The following is a 14,402-nucleotide window of genomic DNA, read 5'->3' as shown; positions in this document are numbered from 1 at the left end:
ACACAAAATCAAGACCATTTCACTCGGATCATATGCCTTTGAGTTCATTAACAAGCTCGAGCCTGCCTCAGACAACTTAAAATAACCAATCTTCCTAAACTGATATTTTTCTCTACAAATAACGAACTCTGATGTTATCCCAACAAACAGCTGCTTCAAAAAAAAATAATAAAATCAACAAATTGATGATCTGGAATTCATAGTACATGAATAACTAACTGATGTTTCCTTTTCAATTCAACAAATCTTCACTACAGGAATAAATGGAAAGAAGGAAAAAAGGAGTTCCTTGCTGTGTGTTATGGGCTGAATTATGTCCTCCTAAAATCCCTATGTGGAACTCCTAACTCCCAGTACCTCAGAATGTGACCTTTTTTTGAAGTCAGAGTGCTTACAGAGGTCATCAAGTTGAAGTGAGGTCATTAGGGTGGGCCCTAGTTCAATATGACTGGTGTCTCTATGAAAAGGGTTTCCCAGACCCTTTTGTCCCAGATATCTGGACACAGACACACACACAAAAGGAAGACTATATAAAGAAACACAGGAAGAAGATGGCCATCTATGAGCCAAGGAGAGAGGCCTGGGAGAGCCTTCCCTCACAGCCCTGAGAAGAAACCAACTCTGCTGGAACCTTGATTTTGGATTTCTAGCCTCCAGAAGTGTAAAACAATAAATTCCTGTTTTTTAAGCCACCCAGTCTGTGGTACTTTGTTACATCAGTCGTAGCAAACTAACACAACCCTACTAAAGGGCTCAGTATCTATTTAGAGATGCTTATAAACAAATCACTAAAATACCAAGTAGATTGAAAAGAATGCCTGTGGTAGTATCTGCCAATTTCAAGAGTGTAAATATTCTCACCATGGCTGATTTTAAGCTACCAAAGCTTACCTGAAAGAAAATTCCATGGAAATATAACCACCCATTCTCACAAGCCACTACAAGCCATATCTAGCACAGAGCAAAAACGCAGGTATCAGTATTTAATACACAGGTGATTTCAATGTACAGCCAAGGCTAGAATCCCAATTGAAAATTGCAGGACAGCTTCATAAAAGCAGTAAGACTGTTAAAATACAGACTATTTTAGAAGACAGATGAGGAGAAAACACACCACACCACATAAGAATAGCTTAAGAATGGCAAAAAAACAAGTGAAGAATGAAAAAAAGAGCTAATATTTACTGAGCACTTACTATGTTCTATGCACTGTTTTAAACCCATTATATGTATTAACTATCTTAATCCTCACTACTACTCTGTGAAAAAGTTCCATTACTATATACCTGGTTTTGTACAAGAAAACAGAGTCACAGAGAGGTTAATAAGATCCACAGCTAAAAAACGAAAACAAAAACAAAAAACCGAGGAAGCTAGGATTCAAACACAGGTGGTCTGGCCCCAGACTCTGTACTCAGACCACTGTCCTGTGCCATCTCTCATTGTACATGACATGTTTAGAACACAGCGATTAGTCTAGTGCAACTAGAGCCCAGAGAAAGGGACAAGGGACCAGACAGGAGAAAGTGTGCCATACTCCTGGCTTCAGGTTACCTTACTTAAGCAATCGGTTTTCAACTCCAACTCTTGTAAAATCAATCAATGTAACCTTCTTGCATGACCTGTTGTTTAAATACGTCCAATCAAATAGAAAAGTCTGGAAGTGAAAATCTATCTGTAAAACAAAATCACCACCTCTTTATTTATATGTGAAAATAGGATTTAGACACAAGGATTGTTTAGCAGGCAACAAGCACCTGTCATCACTCAGGAGCAATCAGCAGGGCCTAGAGCCTCCGAGAAGGAATGCAGGAAAACCATACACATTCCCTAAGCCACAAAGAGAATTCTAGAAGACGAGGCTCACTCGCTAAGCTCCTGGGGCAAAGACAGCACCAAGCACGAAAAGCCTAAGTTTTCCACTTTTGAGGTTAGAGGAAAGACACCTATAAACACTTCACATCACCGAGGCCCCGGGGGACGAATGAATTCCACTATTGTTTCCAACATTTAGCCAGCATTTAACTCTGGAACTGTTCTTTAAAAAAAAAAAAAAAATGTTTTTTATCTATGTATTTGCAGAGCACTGTAAAATATCAGCATTTTGACAAAGGTAGTATTTTAGTATATAGGATAATGGCAAAACTGAATAAAACACATACCCTTTAAGTAAAATCTTTGCATTGTCAGTACAGAGGGAAAGATAAAGTGAAAGGAAACAAGCAAGCAAGGAGGGAGAGAGAGGCTTCTCTCTCCTTTTGGAGGCAAATACTTTAATGTGCACAGGACCCTGGAACTAACCTAAGGAAGCCCTTTCTTCTGCAGCCCCAGGAAAATGACAGAATGTGTTGAGAGGCTAAGTTCTATGTCTCTCTGTAGCAATAAGTAGGTGGGAAGGAGGTAGAATATGACAATCAACCTGCAGGCCAGGCTGTTCCCACTGTTCTCCAGAAGGGAGAAGAAATAGGATTTTATTCTCTATGGGTGGGCAATCTCTTGTCTTACTCAATTTAATTATCACCCACAAGTAAACTCTGTGATATCCGGGGGTTGAGAGTTAAAAGTTACATAAAGACTGTAAAGTATCCTTACCGACAAGGTAATTCATACATAAATGACTGCCTGACTTGGCAACCAGGAACTGCTTAAAAAGGGCAATAATCACTTTATCAAGTACTTCCAAACTCCCAATATTTCAGTCAGAAGCAAACTAGTTTTTACATTCCTACTTGCAAAAATTATATCTCAACAGTATTAAACACCTGTCACTTAGTGGCTTATTGGAACAACACACATTTATTATCTCACAGTTCTGTAGGTCAGAATTCTAATACTGGTCTCACTGGGCTGAAATCAGGGTATTGACAGGGCTGTGTTCCCTTTCTGAAGGCTCTGGGAGAGAATCTGGTTCCTTGCCCTTTCCAGTTTCTAGAGGCAGTCTACGTTTCTTGGCTTGTAGCCTCTTCCTCCATCTTCTGAGCCAAAATGAGTGGGTCAAACACTCACAGCACATCGCTCTGACTCTTCTGCCCCCCCACCTTCCACATTTAAAGGACTTGTGATTATTGAGCCCACCTGGATAATCCAGGGTACTCTCCCTACCTTAAAATCAGCTGAGTAGCTCCATTATTTCCCCTCTGTCATTTAACCTCACATATTCACAGGTCCTGGGTTTGGGACAAGGTAATCTTTGGAGACAGAAAGACAGATACATGCATATACACATACATGCTACTAGACCACCTGTGCCTGTTTCCTCATTATAAAAAATTTATAATTTATAAATTACATAGTAATTACTATATAATAATAGTAATTACCTCAAAGCATTGTTGTGAAGATTACATGAGTTAATGAGTAATCATCATTGAATATACCTGGTATATAGTAAGAGCTTCACTATTTTTTACAAACTCTTTAGAATTTCTTTTTTTTTGGCTGCACTGGGTCTTCGTTGCTGCATGTGGGCTTTCTCTAGTTGCAGCGAGCGGGGGCTACTCTTCGTTGCGGTGCATGGGCTTCTCATTGCAGTGGCTTCTCTTGTTGTGGCACACGGGCCCTAGAGCGCGTGGACTTCAGTAGTTGCAAGTGCACGGGCTCAGTAGTTGTGGCTCGCGGGCTCTAGAGCGCAGGCTCAGTAGTTGTGGTGCACGGGCTTAGTTGACCCGCAGCATGTGGGATCTTCCCAGATCTTCGAACCCGTGTCCCCTGCATTGGCAGGCGGATTCTTAACCACTGCGCCCCCAGGGAAGTCCCTACAAACTCTTATTTCATCTTTGTTTAAACTTTTCTCTCGTTGTGCAATGTATTTTCCCAACACCTGTCTAGTTAAGTGTTGCCTATCCTTCTAGGCCTTCTCTTGCATGATGCTTCCCTACATTGCATAAAACTGCATTTGTCTAATACAGCAGCTACTAATCACACGGAGCTACTGAGCACTTGAAGTGGGGCTGGTTGGAGTTGAAGTATGCTATAAGTGTAAAATACACAGTGGATTTCAAAAACTTTGTAAAAAGGAATGTAAAGATTTAATACATAAAAAGGGATGTAACAGTTATATGTTGAAATGATATTTTGGATATACTGAATTAAATATATTATTAAAATTAATTGCACCCGTTTCTTTTTACTTTTTAATGTGGCTACCAAAACTTTTAAATTACATATGTGATTCACATTACATTTCTACTGAGCAGTGTTGCTGTGCACAGAATTATCCTCTCCCTCTCATGTACTCTCTTAGTATTTAGTTTGCTTTCCCATCACACACACTATATAATCTACTTTGTACTGCAGCGATTTGTATATGTGCTGGCTTTCCAAGTAGACTGGTAGCCTGTAATGGGCAAAGGTCATGGATCTTCTAATCTCAAGAAGATCAGGGTAACTGTACAATAACTGTTTGTGAAGCTGAATGGAAAGGGGAACATTATTTAGCTAATGTGTTTTGTATACCTTACCTGATTTATTGTTAACAGGAATGACCAGAAGTCAATCTGTCTTTGAGGCAACTTTTTCTTGGGTTAAATACATGATTAGGATGTACAGCAAATGGCAAAACAAAGTTTCATAAAACAATACTTAGCTTATTACATACAACACACCCATCTATCTTTGACTCTACACTATTGTATTTCTTTTTTTTTAAAGTGGTAATTGCAACCCATAAGATTGTTTTCATAGTCCGCTGATGACTTGCAACCGCAACTCAAAAAGCACTGCCTTGATGGGTGGGTCAGATGCAGGCCTCCCTGGCTGGACACAAACCATCTTAAAGATGTCATGTAGGGCTTCCCTGGTGGCACAGTGGTTGAGAGTCTGCCTGCCAATGCAGGGGACGCGGGTTCGAGCCCTGGTCTGGGAAGATCCCACGTGCGGCAGAGCAACTGGGCCCGTGAGCCACAACTACTGAGCCTGCGCGTCTGGAGCCTGTGCCCCGCAACGAGAGGCCGCGATAGTGAGAGGCCTGCGCACTGCGATGAAGAGTGGCCCCCGCTTGCCGCAACTAGAGAAAGCCCTTGCACAGAAACGAAGACCCAACACAGCTAAAAATAAATAAATAAATAATAAAAATAAAGGAATTCCTTAAAAAAAAAAAAAAAAGATGTCATGTGATTCTCAGCACTCCCCTGATCTCAATGGCCCCACCAGGTAAGGACTAACCCTGTGGTGTGGTCATGGTCCAACATGGCCATCAGGGAGGACACAGAGATCCACTCACCATGAATTCTTTTCTCCACCAGCCTTCCTGTTAGCGCTGGGGGCAATTTAGTACACAATCTAGTACAGTGTGTTCAGGGCCCATGTCCACTCCCATGAGATGGAGAGCCCAGCTCAGCATGGCCAAGAGAGTTGATCAGAGCTGAAGGTACAAAGTAACAGAAAGAGCTCATGATGGTGCTGAGGGAAAGAGTCCTAAGAACTTGTCAGAGTTTTCTGAGCTGCTGTTGTGTGAAGGGGCTCCCAAGTAAGCCTGGAGAAACGCCATCAACCTCCGCACTATGTGTATTAAATCAAATTATATATTGAATCAAATACTAGACAGGTATTTTCTTTAAAAAGGTGAAGGGAGGAGGGGTAAGGAAGGGAAGAGGAAGAGGGAGGTAGGGAAGAAAAATGGTAGAGGGAAAAGGCAAGCCAGGACTTCACAGACTTTTATTGCTCTAGGGATGAAGACTTGGGTTAGTGGTTAAAAAGAATCCACAAAAAGAGGATGGGAGGGAGAAGAACTTCCTGGCCTGAAAATAAGAGATAAGGGAATAATTTCAGAGTAACCAACAAAAATAATGGAAATTAGTAAGAAATCTCCTTTCAGCAGAAAGGTTTGACAGGAAGGAGTCACTGAAAAGACTAATGGATAAGTCTGCGACCACAAAGGCTCCGACATAAGCAAGCCTGGTGGGGAGGCAGGGTGCGCTTTGAACCAAGGTTTTGATTTAAGGTAGACAGTGAAAGGAAGCTTTGTTAGAAGGGAAGAAAGTGAAATGAATCTTTGAACTATGAAGAGGGAAAGGGAAGAAAAATAACTGAAGAGACCCTAAGGACAGATGGCTACCTTTTTTAAGAGTTCAATTAAGGAGATTTTTGTACTTCATATTGCTATTAGGTTATATCTTAATAATGGCAGGAGGTGGACGTATCAACATCAAATAGGAATGGAGATCTAGTGGGCTTTGCCACTAATTACCTTGGTGATCATGTAACTTCAGAATAAAATGTTTTAGTTAATTAGGAGACTTTATGAAATTAAATCTCCAACCCCAAACGAACAGGTGATTTACAACAATCAAGTAAAAGTAGTAAAACAATTCTACACATCTCACACAATTGCTTCCCAACTTTCTGTTCAAGTGGACTGGCCCCACCTTGGGAGTTCTCTGTAGTAATCATTCCTCCAGACTCCTCAAATTCTGTTTTTTCCTATTCGACTACTATCAATAAACCTATAACATGTACACCCCATTATTCTTTTAAAATAGAGATATTCCTGAGGAGTTACACTCAATGAAAATGCACAAAGACGCTCACTATTTAGATAAACCACACAGCAAACACTCTTGTAGAATATCTATTAATTTATTGTGTTTTAAAATCTGGATTTTCATATATATGAGTTAAAAGTGCTAGCCATTAAGGGCTTCCCTGGTGGCACAGTGGTTAAGAATCCGCCTGCCAATGCAGGGGACACAGGTTCGAGCCCTGGTCCAGGAAGATCCCACATGCCGCAGAGCAACTAAGCCCCTGCGCCACAACTACTGAGCCTGTGCTCTAGAGCCTGAGAGCCACAACTACCGAAGCCCGCGCGCCTAGAGCCCGTGCTCAGCAACAAGAGAAGCCACAGCAATGAGACGCTCACGCACTGCAATGAAGAGTAGTCTCCACTCGCTGCAACTAGAGAAAGCCCGCGTGCAGCAACAAAGACCCAACGCAGTCAAAAATAAATAAATAGTTTTAAAAAGTGCTACCCATTAAAAGTCTAGCTAGAGATGTAAAAACTATCTGCACCAAGAAAACTACTGAAAATACAATGGCATTTCTACCAGAGAAGAAATTAATATAATTTTTTTAAAGGAAATCAATATAAAAGAGATTTTTAATATATTAAGACTTCCTCTTTAAATGTTTGCCTTGAGACACATTTTCCTACTGTGTATTAGATTTATTTCTGCTACTTAATCCACTACCATATCTACTACCACAATCAATATTCTAATTTTGAATTTTCTAAATAGTGAAGTGAAATTATTATATAATAAACATAATGAAATAGAATGAAAAAGGAGCCAACTTTACATTTTATCTTCTACTCTAGAAACAAGGAATAAAGAAAATAAGAAAAACAGAATAGAAAGAGAAAAAAACAAAAAAAGATTTCCTATGAGCATCACAGTAGAAAAAGTTTCAAGTGCCAGAGATGAGGTTGGAACTTTGCTGTCAAATGACAGGAAATTAATATGGTCTTCCCAAAATGAGTTGGCTATCCTCATACCATTTAAATACACATTTACCATCATATATCCTGTACAAATTTCCAGCTACTACAACAATCCCTTCACGTTTATAAAACCCAATTCATTTTTCCTAAGAGAAACAAACAGGAAATATTCATTATTCTCCTTATTCCAAAAGTTACTTGTTTAGTCATTCACTCATCAAGCATTTATTAAGTACCTACTATATTCAAGCTACTATAATAGGTCCTGGGGACACAAAAGATTATTATGACACAGTTTCTGCCATGAGCCATCCCTTCTCGGTCTTTTTCTGAGGAGAATCTTAATCCAACTCCTCCTTAATGTTGCTCTCTCTCCACTGTTGATTCTCCAACCTTGATTCTCTTTCAGTTCCACTTTATACAATCTTTCTCTCCAAACCCCACCTCTGTCCTGCCTTAGGCTGCTACACTCACCCTGGCAGGGCAGCCAACCAAACTAGTTTCTGTTCCCTGAGAAAACCACGCTCTCTCAAACCCCCATCAGCCTGGCTGTCATTCTCGAGTCTCAATTCTGGCATACTCTTCTGGGAAGCCTCACTTAACTGCGTAGACAAAGCTTGGTGTTCTTATGCTACCAGTGACTCTATAAGACCATAACATTTGGCACTTTTGTTATAACTGTTCGTTTCCATGACTACCAGCCCTGTAGACTGTAAGAATCTGGAAGGTAGGGACCTTACTCATTTTTGTATCTTCACCATCTAGTAATAAGCTTGGCACACAATAAATATTTTTAAGAATGAATGAATGAATAATGGATGGATGAATAATAATGTGCAAATCAGAGGATGGATCAAAAGGTGAGAATCCACTGCAAACATCTATCAATACAAATATTTCTTAGGGATAAGAAAAGAATAATCAATCAGAATTTACTGCCAGCTATCTAAATTAATAGAATAAACTTGAAAGCATAATAAAATACCTCAATTAGAAAGGTCAACTACTATAAAAAATGGAGAAGAGCCCAACTCCAGGGAGCTTAAATGCCCTTTCTGGACCTCAAATACATCACCTGTATTTCTCTTAAACTCTGGTTTGGATTTTTTTCATTCAAGCAATGGTCCCATTTATACTGGATTTAGCTCGAACACTCATACAGAACCTAAATGACAAGAAGCAGATAAACACGACATACACTGCCCCTAAAGTGTGCTCCAGCATGTTTCCCCTACCTCAGTCATTCCCCCTCCACCTTCAAGAATGTTCCCACATCTGCAAGTACATCACTACTACAACTCAGCAGTTTTTGGTAAACCAACCCACTGTTTTTTCAACTCAAATACCAACTTAAGAATCTTCCTATGCCGTAAAAACTTATGAAATCACAGGTTTGATTCACTAATTATACATTTTTAATATACCTTAAATAAATATTTAACTATGAAAGTAAAAAATATTTATTTGTGAACTGCTTGGAATTCTATCAAGTAAGTAAACCAAGTGTGACTCGGCTCCACCAGTGGTGGCCAGTGCCCAGAGCTACCCACTCCCAACCTTCCCTGTTCCAGGGCCACTCCTCTTCTGATCTAAGACTCTACGCCTGATTTATGCCCTTCTCCAGGCTCTCTGAATTCACTCGGTTTTGAGTTTCCTTCAATTCCTTTCGAATTTTAACTTAAATACTTAATTTTTTTTTTTGGTAATAAGCAATAAAGGAGAAACTTTATAAAAAGCTAATATGACTTAATCCTCGTGACAGCACTCTGATGGAGGACTGGTAAAACTTCACTACGGTTATTTTTTATCTGCTCAGATTGTTAATTCACCAAAGAATGGAAGAAGGACTTTCCCCATTGGTTGTGCTTTTAAAAATATTCTAACATGCTTAAACTTTAGGTGATACCAAAACAAATTTTAAACTGTTTTAAATTATAAAAAATTTGAAAACGGAGTTTTCTTTTTCCCTGAGTCAGATTCACCCCACGTACAAAACTACAGTAAAGATTTGCACATTGGATTATCAACATAATCCAAGTGCTTTTTAAATTTTATTTTAATTAAATTAAAGTAATATCAAGGAAGCAAAGTTCATTCATACTCAGAACAATCTCTGAAATAAGATCTTGATTAGAAGCACTTCTGCTCTGGGAAAGAGAAGTAAACACACTTTTCCCTCTTTCTCCTGCTGAGTACAACTCCCTGGGCATTATACATAAAACAAATAGAAGACACTCTGAAAGGCAGACAGAAAGCAGACCAGCAGGGAACTCGAGACCTGAGGAGTGACACAGAGGTGAGTCCCCTGAGTTTACTTTTGCCACATTAATCCCAGCCTTGGAGGTGAAGAAGCTGACAATCGGGAAAGGCCAACAGGAGCAGGCAAAAAATCTCCAACAATCCTGCTCTCCCCAAACACCCAGGAAAGGTGCAGCCAAGCAAGACAGAAAACTCTTAGACAATAACCACTCTACTCCAGCCAAACACCACAGAAAAAAAATGTGGTCCAACTCCACCCGTGCTAGCAAAGGCCAAGGGGGGAACCTAGACTTCCTTTCTCACCAGACTGATAAATGGTATCAACTGGTCACAGTTAGTTTTTAGCCAAGTATAATTTTCTAAATGTCATGCAGCTTCAGAAAATTTTAAGGGTTAATATTGTAAAAAATTAACACACACCACTGACCATATCATTTGCAACAGACGGACTACAACTACATATCCCCACCTTGTCCTGGTTCTCTACCTGGCTCTTTATCCCCTCCCTTTATGCTTCTTTCTATCCTTCTTCCTCCGACTCCCAACTACTGACATTCTCCAAACTCTTTGATCTTATCCTTTTCTCTGTACACTTTTTTCTTTTATGGGAACTGTTTATTTTTTTTATCTCAACGTTCGCACTAGGCCTCTTCTCTTTTATCATGCCATTCTTTGCCCAGAGACCCGACTGCCTTCCATTAGGAGTCCACACCCCTTTGCTGGATTTTAAGGTCCTTGACTCTCTCTTCCCCCAACTCTCAACATGAAAGTTCTCCTCCAATCAGAAAAGTCTCCCCACTGTCTTCACACCTCCTCTAATACTTCCAGCCTGTGGGCCTCAGAGTTCATGTCGTTTCCACACACACAACATACCGTCCTCCCTCCCCACTACCAATTCAAAGCCCCCTGTCCTGCAAATGCCCCCATGCCAGCCAACCTCCTCCAACAGGCCTTCCTTGGTTATGTCAGGGCCCAGAAAGCTCTCCCTCTCTGTACTCAAAGTTGACCATCATCTGCTCTGTTCATCTGACTTGCCTCAGAAATCAGTTTCTTTGAGAACTAGTAAAAATTAGTATTTGTTTATTGTTTTCTATACCTTTCCTCTTGACCAGTTTTATAAACGTGTAACATCTCTAAGCTAAAGTGATCTTAACTGCAGTTAATACAGCGCTTAAAATCATTACTTTCCCTTTGTTTCTCTCTATAGAGAGAATGTAAGAATGTATACATTCTTACAACAAATGGAAAAGATAACAATTAATATAGTAAGACTAATTCCCTAAGAACCAAACTGAAATCTATAAACACACTTTACATAAATGATCTATAAAATTTTACATAAATTATCTATAAAAGATAATTCACTGAAGAAAAATTGATAGTTTATCATTATTGAGAAAGAATAACTTTAGCTTAGTACTATCTTTGACTAATAGTTATTCACTCTAAATTATCATACAATACAAATTAATTCTGTACCTAGACATATAAAAATAAAAGTGAAGCTTTTCGTGGTCTTTAAATTGTTGTCCATGGTATATGAAATGCTTTGGAGACCTCTTGTGGTCAAAGTTAAAAAATACAAAACAAAACAAAAAACCTAATACGCACTTAAAATGGATATTCTGTAATTCCAAGGCATTCTGCCTCTTCTCACAAAGCTTTATTATGTCTTCACTATTAATAAAATATCAACCACTAAGTGACAAAAACTGCTGGTTTTAACTTCAGGTTTATAGTGGAAGAAAAAAAAGGAATTCTAAATCTGAGACTCAAGAACCTACCCATCACTATTTAAAACAAAGAAGAAGATACCACCAGAAACAGAAAACAAACTTTTCTCCTTGAAAATTCAATGCTATGTTATTTACTGGTAGTAAATATGGAACAGAGTTTTGGCAAGCTCTGTTCTTCATACCCTAATTAAAAGTATTCCCGATCCCGCTTGCTAACTTTTTTTTTCTTTTTTTTAAAAATAAGGCTAGGAATTGTATCTCAGGTTGATAAAGGCTAAATTTTATGGATGTTAAAGTGGACCCACTAGCATTTAGGAAGAAATTAAGGTAGGACCACACTTCACACAGTAAAGCAAAAAGCAAAATAAAAAGTGAATTAGAAGTTGAATGTAAAAATTTTTTAAAAATAATAAATCAACTAAAATAAAATGTAAGTAATTATGTAAGTGTTTTCAGAATAAGGAGAGATATTTCTAAGCATAAAAATAATGGAATGCTACCATTAAGTATGGAGGACTTAATTGGTCCAGGCAGCACACTAAAAATACAGAGAAATAGTGAATTAATATATAATCAAAAATGTTTTTTCAAGAGAGTCAAAAAAAAAAAAAAAAAGGAAATCGCCAAGGGCCAAAAACCATATGAAAATCATAGCTGTGGATGGGAGATGACAACATAAAGGGCCATGAACAAAGAGTAGAATATGACGGTCCAACATACTTCTAGTAGGAGGTCCAGTGGAGCAGAGGGGAGAGGCAGTATTCAAAGAGATAATGGCTGATGGGAATAACAGAAAGAACAGCTTCCATCTATAGAGAGCTTTCTATGCTAGGTGTTGTTTCAAGCACTTTGCCTTTATTTTAACTTATTTAATCATCACAGCAATCCTATGAGGTAAACACTCTTACTTTCTCTATTTTACAGAAAAGGAAACTGAAGGACAACACAATTGAGTAATTCAACCAAAGTCACTAAGAGGAAAGCCAATTTTCGAACCCAAACCCTATGTCACAAGAGCCACACTGCTTGACCGTTTGATTTTTGAACCTCTACTGCTCCATTCTATACCTAGATGTAGATCAGCTTTAGACTACACAGAAATGTGGATTAATTGTTGACTGCTTAGTCCATTATGTGAATAAAATAAAAAATTACATGTGGTTAGTAAACACAGGAAAAATTACATACTCCCAATGCTAACCAGAAAAATACAAATTAAAACAAGACAAAGGCAGTCATCAAATTTGGTAAAACCCACATGACACCCAAACTATCTTTCGTATGCCAAATGGCTTTTGAATCTCATTTGATGAGTAAACATTTAGGAATATCCCCAGGTGATGCTGCCTGCCAGCCAAAAAATTCCACTTTGGCAAAGTCTTTGTGGAATGTTTTAATGTTTTATTGAATTTTGCCTTTATTGTTTTATAAAAATAAGTGCTTTGTGACCATCTAGAGTGGTGGGATAGGGAGGGTGGGAGGGAGAAGCAAGAGGGAGGAGATATGGGGATATATGTATATATATAGCTGATTCACTTTGTTATACAGCAGAAACTAACACAACAACGTAAAGCAATTATACTCCAATAAAGATGTTAAAAAAAAGAGAAGACTTTCTAGTTAGAATGCTGTGATTATACTGTAGCTAAAATTGAATATATCCAATTCTCTGGAATGAATAATAATCATAGTATGAGACATGATAATAGTCTCAAATATTTTGTCTAGTTAAAACAGTGTTTGCCACCAAAATGGGATAGATAATCTATGCCAAATGAAGAATTTCCACTTGTCTAAATTAATTTATACATTTGTCTGTTGGGCATTATATCTTGTGTGATAGATTTCTAAATGATGTGCTGTTTCAAAATCTTAATGTGGTCTTCATTTCTAGCTGTTGTTCAGTAGTACTGGTTTGAATCATAGTATTCTACTAAAAATAAATCATAAATTGTGAAAATAAATAAATAAAAGCTAAAAAAAATAAGTGGAAATCAGAAAAATGAGAGTGTTGATTCAACTGATCAACTTTAATCTCAATTACATCTAATTTAATCAAATATACACTCAGGTATGAAGGAATATTAACAAAATCAAAGATATAAAATATGGGAAATATAGTTTTAGAAGACTATCTTTAAAATCTTTAGAGATTTTATTAACTTTTTTAGCCCTCCAAAGGCAGCATCCCTTATCAGTCTACTTGTCTGACTTTTAATTATCCAAGTTTGAACACTGTCAGAAAAGGATTAAGAACAAAATAAGGGGAACTCATGCAGAATTTTTCATCTATCCAATTGGCAGAAATTATTTCAGTGATCACTTCCCATACTAGCAAGGGCTCAAACAACCTGCCTATACTATAGTGGTAGAAGTATAAATTAATATTACCAATTCTAGCAAGCAATCAAGAGTTTTCTAAATGTTTATACTCTCTAACCAATTAATTCCACTTTTAGGAATTTAGCTTAAGGAAATAATCAGAAATGCACACAAATATTTCTATGCATGGATATTCATCGTAGCAATATTTGTAATACTGAAAAAAATGAATACAATCTAACAAAAGGGGAACAGATAAATTACTGTATGATCCACTTATATGACTGAATGTTATGTAGTCATTTGTCTTCATAAATACTCCTGAAACATTGGCAGATGCAATGATGTTCTCTAGAATTTGCTTCAGATAAATAATCCAGGGAGGGAGAGAATAGAGTTATAGATGAAATGAGATTGGCTGGTTGAGAAATATTGAAGCTGGTTGATGGATTCACGGCTTTCACTAAACTATTCAGTATAATTTCATATACGTTTGAAATTTTCCATAATAAAGTAAAAAAATACATGGGGAATTTTTAAAAAACACAGAATACAAAACTGATTTTGCAACATGAATCAAAGTTTATAAACAAAAAATGATGATACATGTACACAGAAATAATACACCAAGATGTTTAACAGTAGTTATC

At 37.9% G+C, this 14,402-nt stretch overlaps 1 protein-coding gene across 1 annotated transcript in view; it reads right to left on the bottom strand.

The window, feature by feature from the left end:
- Positions 1-14,402, bottom strand: part of MSH3 (mutS homolog 3) — a 182,291-nt gene that overhangs the window by 138,679 nt on the left and 29,210 nt on the right.

This window comes from Balaenoptera borealis (genome assembly GCF_965194805.1).
Source record: "Balaenoptera borealis genome assembly, chromosome: 2".
In the NCBI taxonomy this organism is placed as follows: domain Eukaryota; kingdom Metazoa; phylum Chordata; class Mammalia; order Artiodactyla; family Balaenopteridae; genus Balaenoptera; species Balaenoptera borealis.
This window is presented reverse-complemented; position numbering and strand designations above follow the sequence as displayed.